The following is a 17,451-nucleotide window of genomic DNA, read 5'->3' as shown; positions in this document are numbered from 1 at the left end:
TAATGAATTTTCAATTCACTTTTTCTCCACCTTCTTTCTGCACTCCTGCATTTTCTTTTTAATTTTTTTTATTTCAGTATTTCTCTATGGGGGAGTACGTTTTGTTTTTATGGTTTTGGTTAAAAGTGGAGCCACTGAGTCAAGTGTTGACTTCAATTTGCTATGAACATTGTCAACGATAAAATCATACAGTGCAGGTAAAATTTCAGCAGGAGTGCTTTGTAAAATTTAGATAAAATTTGCAGCCACTTCAGAGGTTAGGTAGCATTTCCTCGCCGTGCCCACCAGGCCCTCCTGGTGGCTAAAACTGGTGATGTTAAAAAAACAAACAGTAGAGGTCAGATACAGCCAGGTCAACAACAGAGGAGACACCAGTGGACAGGCCATAGGATATGATCAGGTCCAGGGTGTGTCCTCTGTTGTGAGTTGGCTGTGTGAGTTGTTGTTTAAAATCTGTGCAGTTTAAGAGGTTTCAAAATTCTCTGGTCAATGAGTCAGAGGTGTTATCAACATGCAAATTAAAACTTTGTGCCCTGTGGAAAAGTAAGGAAAACAAAATGTCTTTCAAAAACTCTGCTGAGTCTATGGAAGTTGGTTGAGTCAGAAATAGTTCAGTCTACACATTGCAGCCTTGCAACCTGCGAGAGTAACTGGTTGGCCCATCCATTATGACTGATGTGAAATTTGGCAGTCAGCCATGTAGAGCCATTGGACAGTGGTTCCAGAGTCACAATCATATTTGAGAGTTTGCACACCAGTTTTGTCTCCAGTGTGCCTATTCATCCTCTTACAGGCCAGACCATATGAGGCCTGAGTGATTCCAGCTACTCCTATACTGGTTATGTTGCAGTTGTGCTTGGGCTGCCTCATTACTCCCAGGGAGTTGAATAAACAGTCCCTGTGTTGGCTCTTATATACCCTGAACCACTTAGCATTGATCCAGTTCCTGTCATCATTGGCACTAACACAACTGCACAAAATGTACTCCTTGCTGAACCAATGCAATGAACTCAAATGAAGTGATACGGTTCACTCACTAAGAATATGCACTGTCCTTTCTGAACAACAGCCATCACCTTACAACCCTCCAATGGATTGGAATGGTCAGTTGAAGAGACAGGGCCCTGAGACTTTCAGTATCCCACCTGGAGGTGCACACTGTGCTGTCTATAAAGTGGAGCAGCTGCAGCCTATGAACAAAAGCATCTTAATAATGGTGGCTGACAAGAATACCAACCTACCAGCTGTTGTGTGCTGGTTCCACTAGTGGTCTTGCTACCCTCTGCTATGGATAGCGATGGGAATCAAAAAAACGGTTCTTGTTGAGAGCCAGTTCCCAGTGTTTCAATTCCTTGGAATCATTTGCGAATTTTGCAAATGGTTCCAATTTCAATTCCAGTGTGCACAAATGATGTCACCATGCACGTTGCATTGTCAGGTAACATACAAGCTATGCAACAAGCGTGGCAACATCATTCACCAGTGAAGCCAGCAGGAAACATTGCGCCGAAGTGTCACAAAAGCTCAAAATTTAAGTTACATTTCGTGAGAAAGGATGACAACAGGGCAATTTGCAATATGTGCAAAATGGATATTTCATCGGGCTGCACGGTGGTGCAGTGGTTAGCACTGTGGCCTCACAGCAAGAAGGTTCCGGGTTCAAGTCTCGGCTTGGGCACGGGATCTTTCTGTGTGGAGTTTGCATGTTCTCCCCTTGCCTGCGTGGGTTCTCTCCGGGTACTCCGGCTTCCTCCCACCATCCAAAGACATGCAATTTGGGGACTAGGCTGATTGGATCCTCTAAATTGACCGTAGGTATGAATGTGAGTGTGAATGGTTGCTCGTGTCTGTATGTTGGCCCTGCGATGGACTGGCGACCTGTCCGGGGTGTACCCCACCTCTCGCCCGTAGATGCTGGGATAGGCTCCCCCACGACCCTTACTAGTAAGGAATAAGCGGAAGATGACGATGGATGGATGGATATTTCATCAAAGGGAGGAAATAATACCAATATGCAGAAACATTTGCACACATAGCATGTGATAACTTTGAATGAATGTCGCATTTTTGATCTGCTCCGGAGTGAATCTCAACCCAGCAGCAGCAGCCACTTTTGCATGTCCTCTGCTGTAATACTGCAGGTAACTAACCAACTTACACTGCCTATCATGTTAGTGCCATCTCACTATTGGGTTTGTAAGGTCATGTTACTTCTAAACTAAACAAAATTTATGTTAAATGACCTGTTTGTTCTTTTTTTCCCAAATGAGAATCGATTAGAGAATCAATAAAGAAAGATTAATGGAGAAAGCTGTTGGAGACATGGAACTGATCTAAGTTCTTGTCTACCTGGATGATCTAATAGTCTTTAGAAAAATATTAGAGGAGCTTGAGGAATGTTTCATTAAAGTTTTGGATTGGCTGGAGGAATGTGGCCTCAAGATCTCCATTGACAAGTGCCTATTCTGTCAACCCCAAGTAAAGATCCAGGAGCACATTGTCTCTTCTGCTGGCGTCGCAACAGATCCTGAGAAAGTCTTTGCATTTACCCACTGGAAGAAACCCACAGACTTAGTCCCTTTGATCTTTTCTAGGAATCTGTGTGTATTGTTGGTGGTGCCTTGAGAACCTACTCCACCATTGTCCACCCTCTCATCCACCCAACAAAAGGGTACCCTCCAGCTCAACTAAAAAAGAAAGATGCCCATGGTTTTGAAGTCCATGCATGATGACATAACCTGTCTCAGGATCCAGAGAAAAAAATAGCCTCAGAGATTGCAACTTACATCCAGAATTGTGAAGGATGTGTGGCCATTAGTCCCTTCCACAAAGAGCTTCTGCTTAGCAACATATCACAAGCAATGGTCCCTTCGACTTGGTCTGTACAGACTTCCTTTCTGATGAGCCTGACTCCAGTGAAATTGCCAATGTGCTGGTTGTCACAGATCATTACACAAGGTATGCTCAGGCATCCCCACTAAAGACCAAAAGCCCCTGACTGTTGCTAAGGTCCTCTTTGAGAAATTATTTGTGCAGTATGGCTTACCAGCAAGCATCCACTCAGATAAGTGTTGCAACTTCAATAGTTCAAAGATCGTCTGACACTGCTAGGTATCCACAAGTTGAGAACCCCTCCTTACCACCCTCAGGAAGACCCCCAACTGGAGAGATTCAATTGCACTCTCCTGTCAAGCTTGGCACCCTTGATCCAACACTAAAGCCAAAATGGAGCCAGCAGCTAAGCCAACAAGTACATGCTTACAATAGCATCAGAAATGGTGCTGCAGGGTTTTTGCCCTATTTTTACAATGTTTTGGAAAGAAGTGCAACTACTGGTGGATCTGTGTTTTGGCATCGGTCCAAGAGGTTGGCCTTAAGCATCGCCAATAAGTGACCAACATGAAAAAAAGATTTGCCGAACGCTCACCAACTTGAGCTGAAGCAACTTCCAAAAATCATGATGCAAGAATGTAAGATGCAAGCGTGATAAATCAGACACTTCAAGAAGGTGACAATTTCCTGGTTTGCAATCCTGGCATCACTGGCAAACACAAGCTGAACAACAGAAGGAACTCTTTGCCTTATGCGGTGGTAGCGAAGTTACTCAACCTTCCTGTGTATCATATGACACCAGAAAGCCTGTTGCCTATTGGTTACTTAGTGATACAGAGAAGAAAAACAGACAGACACACATATATAAATACATACACACACACACATACACACAAGAGGAGGAACTAAGGCCCACATCTCAGGGATGTAACATACAGCTTTACCATTCACAAAGGTTTGGGCTATGACAAGCAGATTCTTACTAAATCAAGGATCATGTCTTTCGTTTTTGACACATTGAGTTGCAGGAAAGGATCATTACACCAGCTAACAAATAGTCAAGGCCTGGCCCATGTCCCACCTCATGATCCTGCTGCCAATGACACTGTCATTGGCAAATTTTATGATGAACCTTGATTTGAACATACCCTTACATTCATGAATATAAAGCATGACCAATAGAGGTGAAAAAACACACCGCTTAGGCGAGCCTACAGAGCACAACAGGGTCTCAGACAGAGTTTCATTAACAGGAGTTCTCTGCGATCTCCTTGTCAGAAAAGTAACTAGCCAGCATATGGTTCCAAATCAATGCTGGATATTTTTGAAAGCCTGTCACCAAGAACATGAGGCTGCATACAGTTAAACACTGATGAAAAATCAGCAAAGCATAGCATGTGTTTTCCTTCCCTCTAGGTGCCTGACAACAAAGTTTGACAATGTCGCCACAGTATCATCCACTCATTCCCTGGGTTGATAAGCAAATTGCAGTGGATCAATCAGTGCTTGCATCATAAAAAGAAAGCTATTCTCACCATGCACTCAAAACTCTTCATCACCACTGAGGTGAAGGCCACAGGACGATAGTCATTCAGTATCTTTGGTGATGGTACCTTTGCCACTGGAACAATAATAGATTCTTTCCACAAATAAGGAACTTTGTTAAGTTAAAAAGACCCCTGGAAGATGAATGTGAAGATCTCACTTAAGAATGGGGCACAACTTTTAAGTAGTTGTCCGCAAATGCCATCAGGCTCATGAGTTTTCCTTGCATTAGTGTTTTCAAAAGTGCTTCACACAATGATTTCATTTATGTGAATCTGACTGCTTACTGGAGCAGCCCTGAATTTGGACAGTTTTTCAGAAAAGCAATTCTAATCAAATCTCAGATGAAACTGATAATTTGTCTGCTAGTGTGGAGTCAGCTTCGTGAGTGTTGTTTTTTCTTGTCCTGAATTCCCTCCATAGATTTAATTCCTCTCCAAGTAGAGCGAGAATTACCAGTCATAAACTCATCTTGAATCTTGTTCATCCATCTATCCATTGTCTTCTGCTTATTCCTTTTGAGAGTCAAAGGGGGGCTGGAGCCTATGCCAGTGGCTACGGGCGAGAGGTGGGGTACACCCTGGACAGGCCGCCAGTCCATCGCAGGGCCAACACATAGAGAAAAACAACCATTCACACTCACTTACATACCTACAGTCAATTTAGAGTATCCAATTAGCCTAGTCCCCAATTGCATGTCTTTGGATGGTGGGAAGAAGCCGGAGTACCTGGAGAGAACCCACGCAGGCATGGGGAGAACATGGAGACTCCACACAGAAAGATCCCGTGCCTGAGCCAAGACTTGAACCCAGAACCTTCTTGCTGTGAGGCAACAGTGCTTACCAATGCACCACCGTGCAGTTCATTTTTGGCTACAAGATGAAAAGATGAAAAGTGGACAGAGAATTTTTTTTTTCATTTTTTAGAGACAGTGGAGGCTCTGAGATTTCAGAATCTTCTGAAATTGGAAATTTTGCTTTTGGATACCAAAAAGAGCTTTTTAACACTGAAATGACAGATTATTATACAGCTGAATAGCACCATGGACAGATACTGTACAAACAACCTCAATACCAGAGCTGCTGACTTTCAGTTGCAGGTGGCCCAGGAAAGTGTAAAGTGTAACTAGGCAAAGAAAGGCAATTTTATTACAACAGCCTGTTTTTACAAACTGTTTTGTCTTAAAGGGCTTTACATGGCATCTTAACAACATCCTCTGCCTTTAGACCCTCACATTGACTGAGGGAAAACACCATAGAAAAGCCTTTTAACAGGGAAAAATCTGAAAAACCTCAGGGTGAGCAACAGAGGAGGGATCCCTCACCCAGGACGGACAGACGTGCAATAGATATTGTTACAGACAAGAAAACAGTTTACAATACAAAATGTGGAAAACATGGGCGGCGGTTGGTGCATCAAGATGGAGCTCCAGTGGATCTGTGGAAACACAGAGAGACTGCGAGACACCAAGGCAAAACTACAAAGTGCAACAGGGAATGATAATGACAGTTCAAAAATTTGCAGAGAGTAGGAGAGGAGAGGAGAGGAGAGGAGGGGAGAGAAGAGGAGAGGGCACCATGTAACGAGATATATCCCCCAGCAGTCTAAGCCTATCTAAGCCTAACTACTATCCATTTTTTCAGCAACCAGCTACAGCCAGATTCAATAGGTCTATTACCCCTTCTTAAAGATCTTCCCATTCTTTTGCCACAGAGATTGGTTGGCCCTTGTTTATATGGCTGTCTTGAAGTAGTTCACCTGGATTTGGGGGTTCAGACTGAAGTCAGCTTTGCCTGAATAATACGAGCCAGATCATGATGCAAAAGGTACAAGTTTTTTGCTCTGTTTTTTTGTGATTGAATTGTCTATTTCATTTTTTTCAGCTTTTCCCTTGTATTACTTTCTCTATTGCTCTAATGTGTCATTTTCTGTCATCCATACTTAGGTGGAAGAATATTCCAGTTTTGGATATGTAATATGTTTGGTGGAATTAATATTGGTTGTCATGTACATGCAGGAGGCTAGCTTTCTAGCATCAGATCAGCTCGATTTGCACCGTCAGCTCCATGGTGTAAACAGGGTGTTCTGTACTGGTTGAAATATGTCCTGATATGTGTTATCCAAGTGCACCTTATGGTACACTTAATATGTTTCAACTTGCCTCCCCTCGTTATATATGTGCCAGACATAAAAGGATGTGGCTCTGGCATATGGCTAAGGGAGGGTGAAGGGTGGCGTGTGTTTAATAAATAAATAATAAATAAACAATACTTTTATAAATAAATTGTCACAGAGTCTTCTTCCTTGCACTGGAGCTGCAATGATGGATACAAAATGGAAAAAAAAAACCTCTCTGACTGTTGGCACAAACGTGGTTAGGGTTGACCCCAAAAGGCCGAAACACTCTTACATGTGCCGAGTTCTTATGATGAACTTGCCTCACCTGTTCTACTCTTTTGGGCCTATAGCCACCCGAGTTTCTCTGAGGCCATGTGTAAGCGTACTCCTGCTGTAATTTCATCTGGAGTTCCTGATAAAGGTCCATGTCCGTCGGTTACTGTTGATGTAGATGTGATTTTGAGCATAAGCTCAGAGTCTTCCATCCCCACAAGGTTCTGGATGGTACAGTGGTAGGCTACAGAATCCCTCTCTGTGATCTTATCCAAGTATAAATCCCCTCCTGGAGTGTCAACAAAGGCATCCGTTTCCACTGAGCTTTGCCCATGTATATTTAAGCAGTGGAGTGCCTTGTGAGGATCTGCATCTCAGCCTTCAGTCTGGCGGCACGAATGAGGTGAATGCGCGAATTTCGCAATGCTAATTTGGGCAAGTTGAAAATATTGAACTTTGGTGAAAAATTTGCGTCAAGACAGCCAATCAGCGTTGAGGATGTCCCGACGTCACGGCTGGCTGTGACTGACTGACTGTGACTGACAAGATGACGGGCAAGTTGATTGTGGCTATGTGTGCTATATGACACTACGTGTCAAAATTACAAGAACCAGTTTAATAAATTGGTGTCCATTCATGAAATTCTGTCACCGATCCTACCTAGCAGGTCGTCAAACTGGCCAGTCGTCATCCGAAAATACTGCTTGAAATACCGGTTATCCAGACGGAGCACCTGGAGGAGCTCGGTTCACCAAGCGGTGAAATTCACCAAGCTGAGCTCGCCTCCAGATGGTGCTGATAACCCAGATACGATGGCGTTTAGTTTTCCAACGTATTTCTGCCTTCCACGGCAGGTACAACGCAACAGTTCTGTGAATATTCATGGTGAAATGGCGGAAAGAATTGTTGCCGGAAATCCTCGCTACTCGTGCAGGTGAGCGAATTCGCGCTAATGACACAAATGGACACTAAATGATTCAGCGTCAAATTCGCGCGAATGACACGACGTGAAATTCGCGTTGGCTGTGAACACATAGTTAGAGCACAAAATATCATCATAGCAAAAGTCCATAACACTGTGAAATATCCTGGGAGATAGCAATTTTGATGCACAAGCATAATGATGTACTTGGAATGGTTGGCTGCTGATTCAGGTTGCAGTGCCTGGGTGTCCTTGCAAAATATAAGGGTTACAGTTAGGGCAGGACTGTCTATGGGAACATGACTGTGCAACATGGTGCAAGAAAACTGGTCTGTTACAACATATTAGACCTCTTCACATCAGTTTGGCCTAGACAGAGAGTGAGAGGTCTTCCCTAGCCCCCAGACCCCATACATACATCCTCATGAACATCATCAGACTCACTTTCATGATGACTGAGGGATGAAGAGTTTACTCATTAAAATACCTTGGGAAAAAAGATCAAATGTGGTTTAGGATATTTTTTTAAGTATTCACGTGTTAAATAAAAACACAGATTTACTGTGTGTGTATGTTGCGTTAAACTGTAAAAAACATTTATCTCTCCTCCTGGAACCATCCCCTTATCGTGGTGGAGGATTTTGAGTGCCCTAGTGACCCTAGGAGCTATGCTGTCTGGGGCATTTCGCCCCTGGTAGGGTCACCCAAGGCAGACTGGTCCTAGGCAAAGGGCCAGACAAAGAACGGTTCAATAGACCCTTGATGGAAGGAACAACAAGGAGTTTGGTTACCTAACCTGGAGGGGCTCCGGGGCCCTGCCCTGGAGCCAGGCCTGGTGTAGGGGCTCGATGGCGAGCGCATGGTGGATGGATCTTCGATTCCAAGATGGCGCTGCAGACAGCTGCCTCAGCGCGATGGTGATCGCTATTTTGTTTCTTTTTGTGTATTATCTCTGTTTTCTGTGATGGTTCCCGGAGCTGTTTCACCAGAGAAGAGCTCATGAACATCAGGGAAACGACTCCAGAGGATCTATTTCCTAACATTCTGCTCCCAACTCTAGAAATTTTGGACATTCTGGTCAAAGGTGCGCTCACCTTTGCTCACGCAGGGAAACGCCAGAGGAGGGGAAAACGGGCCGGCACACTCGTACGTCTTTGCCAACGCGGACTATGCACAGCATTACTGGGAATATTTCTCTCTAAATGGAAGAATTGCAACTGCTGTTTAGCAAAAACAGGGACTTTTCTTCATCTGCTGTTTTGTGCTTCACAGAGACGTGGCTATGTGGATTAATACTGGACTCTGTGCTGCAGCTGGCAAGTTTCCAACTCTACCGCGCCGACAGAGACACGTAACTCTCTGACAAAACCAAAGGTGGAAGAATCTGCTTTTACATAAGCGGTGGTTGGTGCAATGACATAACAGTGATCCAGCAGCACTGTTCTCCTGACCTGGAATTCTTCGTCATCCACTTTAAGCTGTTTTATTCACCCCATGAGTTTGCTTCATTCATTCTGGTTGGTGTTTAGTCGTGAACTCCCCAAATACAGATAGTTTGTTAAATGCCCCACCAGAGAGGAGAATATTCTGGATCACTGCTACACCACAGTCAGGGATGCTTATCACGCCGTCCCCCGTGCTGCACTCGTCCACTCGGACCACGTCATGCTCCACCTAATTCCTGTCTACAGGCAGAAACTAAAGCTCTGCAAACCTGTAGTGAGGACTTCAAAGAAGTGGACCGGTGAAGCTGTGGAGGATCTCCAGGTGTGTTTCGACTCTACTGACTGGATGTGTTCAGGACCGCTACCAACAGTCTGGATGAGTACACGGAGGCTGTGACGTCATACATCAGCTTCTCTGAAGACTGCTGTGTTCCATCACGCACCAGGGTGAGTTACAACAATAACAAACCCTGGTTCACAGCCAAACTCAGACAGCTGAGGTTGGCAAAGGAAGAGGCCTTCAGGAGTGGGGACAAAGACAGACTCAAAGAGGCAAAGTACAAGTTTAGCAAGGTGGTGAAAGAGGATAAACGACTGTACTCTGAGAAGCTCCAACACCAGTTCTCAGCCAATGATTCTGCATCTGTCTGGAAACGGCTCAGGCAGATCACCAACGACGAGCCTAAAGCCCCCCACTTCATCAATGACCGACGCCTAGCCAACGACCTGAACGAGTTCTACTGCCGCTTTAAAAGACAAAGGAACAGCCCTGCAACCATTCCCCACGACACCACAGAACAGCCCCAGATCCAGTCACCTCCACCCCTCTCCCCCTCCCCACCCTATTCAGTGATGACTCTTTCCATCCACGAGAGGGACGTCCGCAAAATCTTTGAGACAGAACCCCCGGAAAGCAACTGGACCGGATTCTTTCTTCCCATCCTCCTTGAAGCACTACGCTGATCAGCTGTCTCCAGTGTTCACAGACATTTTCAACACCTCACTGGAGACCTGTCACGTGCCAGCCTGCTTCAAGACTTCAACCATTATTCCCGTTCCCAAGAAGCCAAGCACCACAGGCCTTAAAGATTTCAGACCCGTCGCCCTGACGTCTGTGGTCATGAAGTCCTTCAAGCGCCTTGTGCTTTCACACCTCAAAGACATCACCAACCCTCTCCTGGACCCCCTGCAGTTTGAACTACAGAGCCAACAGGTCTGTAGACGATGCTGTCAACCTGGCCCTCCACTACATCCTCCAGCACCTGGACTCTGCAGGAACCTACGCCAGGATCCTGTTTGTGGACTTCAGCTCTGTCTTCAATACCATCATCCCAACCCTGTTGCAGGAGAAGCTCTCCCAGCTGAACGTACCTGCAGGTGGATTACAGACTTCCTGTCTGACAAGAAGCAGTGTGTGAAGCTGGGGAAACACATCTCCGACTCACAGACCATCAGCACCGGAACCCCCCAGGGCTGTGTTCTTTCTCCTCTGCTATTCTCCCTGTACACAAACAGCTAAACCTCCAGTCACCAGTCTGTCAAGCTCCTGAAGTTTGCGGACGACACCACCCTCATCGGACTCATCTCTGATGGTGATGAGTCCGCCTACAGGTGAGAGGTTGACTACCTGGTGACCTGGTGCAACCAGAACAACAACAGCTCAACGCTCTGAAGACCGTGGAGATGGTTTTGTACTTCAGGAAGAACTCAGCCTCACCTGCCCCCATCACCCTCTGTGACTCCACCTTTGACATCATCTCCCAGGACCTCAATTGGGAGCCAAACATCAACTCCGTCATCAAGAAAGCACAGCAGAGGATGTACTTCTATGGCAGTAAAAGAAATTCAGTCTACCAAAGACAATGATGGTGCATTTCTACACAGCCATCATTGAGTCCATCCTCACCTCCTCCGTCACTGTCTGGTACGCTGCTGCCACCGCCAAGGACAGGGGCAGGCTACAGCGTGTCAGTCGGTCTGCAGAGAAGGTGATTTGCTGCAATCTCCAATCTTTTCAGGACCTGTACAACTCCAGGACCCTGAGGCGCACTGAAAAAATTGTGGCTGATCCCTCCCACCCCAGACTCAAACTCTTTGAGTCTCTTCCCTCTGGCAGGAGGCTGCGGTCCATCAGGACCAAAACCTCACACCACAAGAACAGTTTTTCCCTGTCTACTGTCAGCCTTATCAACGAGGCCTGGAACCCCCCTGACACTCAAACTCTGCCTCTGTCTCTGTCCACCTGTCACATCGACAGGACCCGAACTCTATGCATTACATCTGTGGATATTCTCAGTCATCCAGGTCATAGAAAGTCTCAAAAAAAGCATAAAATATGGCAACTGGATGAACCCCGTGTGAGTAGAAGATGTTTCGCCTCTCATCCAAGAGGCTTCTTCAGTTCTGAATCCTGGTGGGGAATATCAGCTATATATCTACCAGGAGGGTGGTGGCAAAAAACGAAAAACAACTGGTCGTACGACCTGAAAGCAATGACTCGTCAGGTGTTAGTGAGAGTCGTTGGCGAGGCTGGGCTATCGTTACCTCTCCCAGCCCTCTCAGGAGGGTCGTTGGGGTCACCTGGCTGCAGGTGAGAATGACAGCTGCTCCTTCTTGGGAGGGATCTAAGCACAGCATTGTAAGTGGGGGACAAGTGATGTCTGAGGCCTCCTCCTCTATTCAAAGATGGCCGTTCTAGTTTGACATGAATGGCTTCCTTCACACCTCTCTGGGTGAGGGTGAGTCCTGGCCTGTGGTGGCCCCTGTGTTGTGCCATGCGTAGTGGCTGCTTAGTTTCCCAAATGTACAAGTCAGAACATTCCTCATTGCACTGCACTGCGTACACTACGTTGCTTTGTTTCTCCCTCGGAATTTTGTCCTTGGGATGCACAAGCTTCTGCCTCAGAGTGTTGCTGGGCTTGAAATGTACTGGGATCTGGTGGGTGTTAAAGATCCTCCTGAGTTTCTCTGAGACTCCTGCCACATAGGGGATGACAATGTTGTTTCTCTTCCTGTGGCCCTTGTCTTTCTTATCTCCCCTGGGCTTTCTAGCTGTTTTGATAAAAGCCCAGTTAGGATAACCACAAGTTTGAAGAGCAGAGTGAATATGTTCGTGTTCCCTTTGTTTCCCATTCGCCTCAGATGGGATGTTCTGTACTCTGTGTTTTAGGGTACGGATGACCCCCAGTTTGTGTTCCAGCGGGTGGTGTGAATCAAACAGGAGGTACTGATCCGTGTTGGTGGGTTTCCTGTAGACACCAATGTTGAGTTCCCCATTAGTTTCAATGCTTACTATGCAATCTAGAAATGCCAGGCAGTTGTCTTTGACATCCTCTCTTGTAAACTGGATGTTTTTATCCACTGAGTTAAGGTGCTTTGTGAAAGGTTCCACTTCACCCTTCCTGATGGTGACCCATGTGTCATCAACATATGTGAACCAGTGCCTCGGTGAGTGGCATTACATGGCATATGCATTACATTAACGCTCAACTTGAACTACTTGTTTTTTGGCACCTTTTCATCTGCACATTTGTCTGTGGTATTTATTACTGCCGACTGCACTGCTGTTTTGTTCAACATAACAGACTGTATACATGTATATTTATATTTTTATATGTTTCTGCACTTGAAGAATTTATTTTAGCTACAGGTAGCCACTACAGAAGGATCTAAGAGTCGCATGTGGCTCCTGAGCCGTGGGTTGCAGACCCCTGGGTTAAGCGGTTGATCAGAAAGTAATACTTGCCTTGCAACATTTGACTGGGCTCCCCTACTTGCAACCTTTCCCGTGGCATTTCAGGAGCTGAACCTTTAAGAAACCAAAACCATGGCATGATGGCATCAGCATTGTATGTCACTGTATGTAGGAAGGACATGGGAATATTGGCATCTTTACCTGGACCAGGTGATCTGAAGGGAGCTGATCTATGTGTGTAGCTGTCATCAACGTCTAAAAGCAAGGACACACATCATGGTATATGTGGTTATAATGGTTACCATATAACCATGGTTATATTGAACATTGCTGAAGAAAAGCAAAATTAAAAATAAATAAATACATACATATGATTCTTGCTTGCTCTGATGGCACATTGTGGTTTGGGCTTGAACACAATTTATAAACTGTATACGTTTTAATGTTTAGAGTAGCAAGAGCTAAAAGTACAAATATTTCAGTCTATAATAAGTTGAGAGTTACAGTGTGCCATGGTACGATAGTCAAGGCACAACAACTGTTGAGTTCCACAAAGGCCTACAATGAGAGGGCACACAACATTAACTAAACACATTTACAATATGCCCCCTCCCCCCGTAGTAATGCGAAGTGGTTCACTTACCATTATTAAGCTGCTCAAATGTCTGACTCAGATGAACCTCAGAGCAGCTTCCTCCAGATGCTAAAAGGGAATGTACCATGAATAGTGGATGCTATAACTTTTGAACATATCACTGATACGTTTGCACTTGAATTGAGATAGGCATTGAATGCTTGTAAAATAAAGCGCGCACGCAATTACATTTTGTTTGTCATGTTAGTAAGTTAGGTCATACCACTGCTTGCGCCTGGGGTTGGTACTGAGGGGTACTGACTGGATCCTGGCAGTGCTGTAGTAATAAATAAGTGGAATTGTACATGGCAACGCTTAAAATAGGTGTAGCGCTATTACTCTTATGTAGCACAGTAGTCACAGTAGACAATGCCACCACTTTACCTGGAAACTGAATGTCAGGTGGTTCAGCAAATTTTCTCTTGACACAGCTGGTTGCTGACTCCTCATCAGAGTCCAAGTACACAGGATTTGGCCTTGAAATAAAAAAAAATGAAACATTTAACATTACCAGCAATCAAAATAATTTTAAGGATAATTAAATTAAATGACCAAGACATGAGAAAGACATTATTCATGGGTCAGCAGCACATGGCCTGTTACTGTAGGTGAGGCAGTTTGATGTACATGTACACATAGACACCAAGGGTAAGGGTGAGAAACACCCTTAATGCCCTAGGGGCGAGAAGCGACCTCGCCCACATGGGGGTGTGCATATATCCACCAGGCAGACAGCTGGGTGAGCGATTATGTTTTGGCATCGGGTCAAAAGTTTGTTCTTTAAGTTGGGCATTTTCCCAAATATTGAGAGGACTGTATGGGCCAGGTTTCCAAACTTTGGAGGGGTAAAGACTACATGAGATCTCCAACTGTACCTTGCTTTTCTTTTCCGATGTACAACTGCTTCCTTGTCTGATTCCAAATCAGTGGTTGCACAGCCAGTAGTCACATATTTGTCTTCATGTTGCTTGGCCTTTTCAAAGGAGTCTGTAAAGGAACAAGCAGAAAATACAGTATGACATTAAGAATCTGATAAAAAAAATATATAAACAGGGTTTTGAAAATGAATCTTACATTTTTACACCCTTTTTTCTCACCTATGTAGTTGCCAAATTGATTCCTCCTGACATGTAGTACTGACTCACCTACCAGAGAGGAGCCCCCACCAGGAGGACAGAGCCTCCATCCTACTCCTCCCACATAACCCACCCACCCTGTTGATAGGTGAAACCCAGCCAAAAAGAGTATGCAATGACCACCATCACCCTCCCGTAGTAGTACATGTGCCAGTAGTATGAAAAAGAAATGTTGCTAGACACTGTCACAAATGGGATTGACAAGCCTAGATAAGGAACAATTCACAACAGACAACAATAAAGATACAGTGAGAATTGTATATTGTATATATTGTATTATATATTGTATATATATTGTATCGGGTCTTAATTACCACGGGTAATTAAGACCCGAACATTGTGATATGTGGTCCATCCTTTATTGGGTATCATGTTTTCTTTAAGGGCCTTTGAATAATTTACAGTTTTGGGGGGCCCTAACAATGTACTTTCCATTGGATTGAACCAGCTGGCACGAACTGTTGCTTGATTCTTGATGTCTGAACCTTCTGTATATGACATAGACATCATCATCTTCCTGGACTATATTCTGCACTATTGCAATTCTATCTCCAACCAGAATACAATTATCCCCCTGCTTTGTAGACAAGGTAAAATGACTGTTGGACACCTTTTGAGTACTGTAGAGTAACACTGAAATGTTGAGAAAGTGGACCATCAGTATGAATGTGCTGTAAGACTGGTTCATCTGTTGCTAATGGAACCTCAACATGTGGCCTTTCTGATGGCCTTTTGACAACTTGCTGTAGAGGTTGGTGCGGCTTGCGTAAAAGATGCTTTATTTGGCCGAGATAATTCTCAAAAGGGAATACTGAAACATTATCTAAAGGTCCAAATTGTTTGTATTCGTCTGCTAAATGTATAAGCTGGTGAACACTGAACACAATCTCATCCCTACCATACAACTGTCCAAAGTGTCCCACAAAGGAAATCATCAATTTATGTGCAAATTCAACCATTTGGCCAGAAATTCCAGGAGACAAAAACAAATACATGGCCACTGAAAATAACATGAAGTTGTCATAAAACTCACTGGGAAGGCAGTCCTTCAGTACAACAGGACCCCAGTGTAACATGAAGGATCGGAGTTAAGTAGCTTTCCAACGATCAAGCTCATTTAAACCCCTTGGCTTGCGGTTGAATTCAGAAGGAGTGTGGGGATGTAACATCAGCAGTTTGCTTGATATACTGTTAACAATTTGTGAGGGAAGCCTAAAGGCTAGATTGCCCTTTAACCACATATTCAACAGTTTCATCATCACCCCAAGACAACAGAGGTGCATATAATCTATTGGGAATGAGGAAAACATCTTTACGATCCCTGTTAAAGGACTGAGTTTCTGTTTCAAGTGGTGTTCCTCATCAATCATATCACAATAACTCGAGTCTGTCCTCAGCCTGACATTAGTTTCAGGATATGTCATTTTGTTGTTCCTCCACACACCCTCTTGATCGCACTTGTCGCACCCTGAATAACTGTTATGCGACTTAATATTCTTAACGAAGGCAACGATGGCGGGAGCATCACACACAAATGAGGAAACCTGTACACTCAATCGCTATATATTAACAATACAATTAGCCAGTACGTTTTTAAGGTTGTTAACAAAAATCTGCAGATACTCAACTACACACTTTGGCTTGCTTAAACCACTAAATATACTGACAATGAATGGGGACTCAGTATAATCACATTTCAGGATTGCAAGTATAGGCCAGAATTGAAGTCTTGAACTCCTCAAGAGGGGGTGACCATGTATGTTGAATTGCAAAGAAAGAGTTGTGAGGCTCACTGGTAAACTCAGACATTTCAATCGTGAAAGTATTCCTTGCACCAATCCAAAATGATAGTATTCGCCACCTTGTATTTCAGTGGTTGCAACATGAGATTGTGTTCTAAGCAGAGTCCTTCCATCTTTAGGGAGCTTGGGGTGAAAGAACTTTAAGATGGACAGCAGAGCAGACAATGCAACCAGACTGATGGAGTAGGATGTTGCCCAATATCTTAGACTCCTTATCAGCAGATCCTGATGAGGAGGATGCTTACCATCACTGTCAGAGCGAGAATTCATCTTCATCATCATTCTCATCTATAAGATAATCTTCCATTTGCACATGATCTGGTTCAACAACATTTCCAGCTACTACACGACCATCTGTATGATCATTTTCCATTTGCACGTAATCTGATTCAAATTCATCATTGACAGCTCTACTGCCATTATTATAATTTTTCAAGTGTACATGGGATTCTGTTGGTGTATGTAGTTGGGAAACGTGAGATTGTTAAGGGAGGTGCCCTATTTACTACATCTTCCCTTTGATTATGCAGAGTTTCCTCATATTACTTTAGGATATCCTTCTCTATGTCCCTTACTGTTCTGATGACTCTACGTCTTTTAGTCCAATAAGAAGCCATCGTTATCCATTTAGATCTGATGCCGTTTCTAAAAATGCCTTCTAAAACGTAATCTTATAATTTTTAATCAAGAAATGTAAAATAAATTATGTTACTATATGTAAAGCAAATACAAATTAGACAGAGGTAGCTCTTGGTTTGAATGACATAACGTATGGTATGAAAAGAGAGTTGGTGCTTCTATTATTATTACTTGTCCCAGTTTACTGCAGTTAAATCCCCTGGAGTCCTCCTGTAGCACAACTCTGTAAATAGAGGAAAACAAATAATTAAAATAATAATAATAATTATAATAATAATAATAAAAGCATAAATATACACATGGGTCATTCCTACTATTCTGTGCCATTTCAGCCTAGTAAGTTTTTCCTAGTACTTTTTCAGAGGTTTTTAACATTACTTTCTGAAAGAGGACCTGTTCCGCTGTCAAAAA

Source organism: Aulostomus chinensis, chromosome 13 (genome assembly GCF_037954235.1).
Source record: "Aulostomus chinensis isolate RoL2024-O1b breed Wild chromosome 13, RoL_Achi_v1.0, whole genome shotgun sequence".
Taxonomy (NCBI): Eukaryota; Metazoa; Chordata; class Actinopteri; order Syngnathiformes; family Aulostomidae; genus Aulostomus; species Aulostomus chinensis.
Note: the sequence above shows the minus strand (reverse complement) of the source record.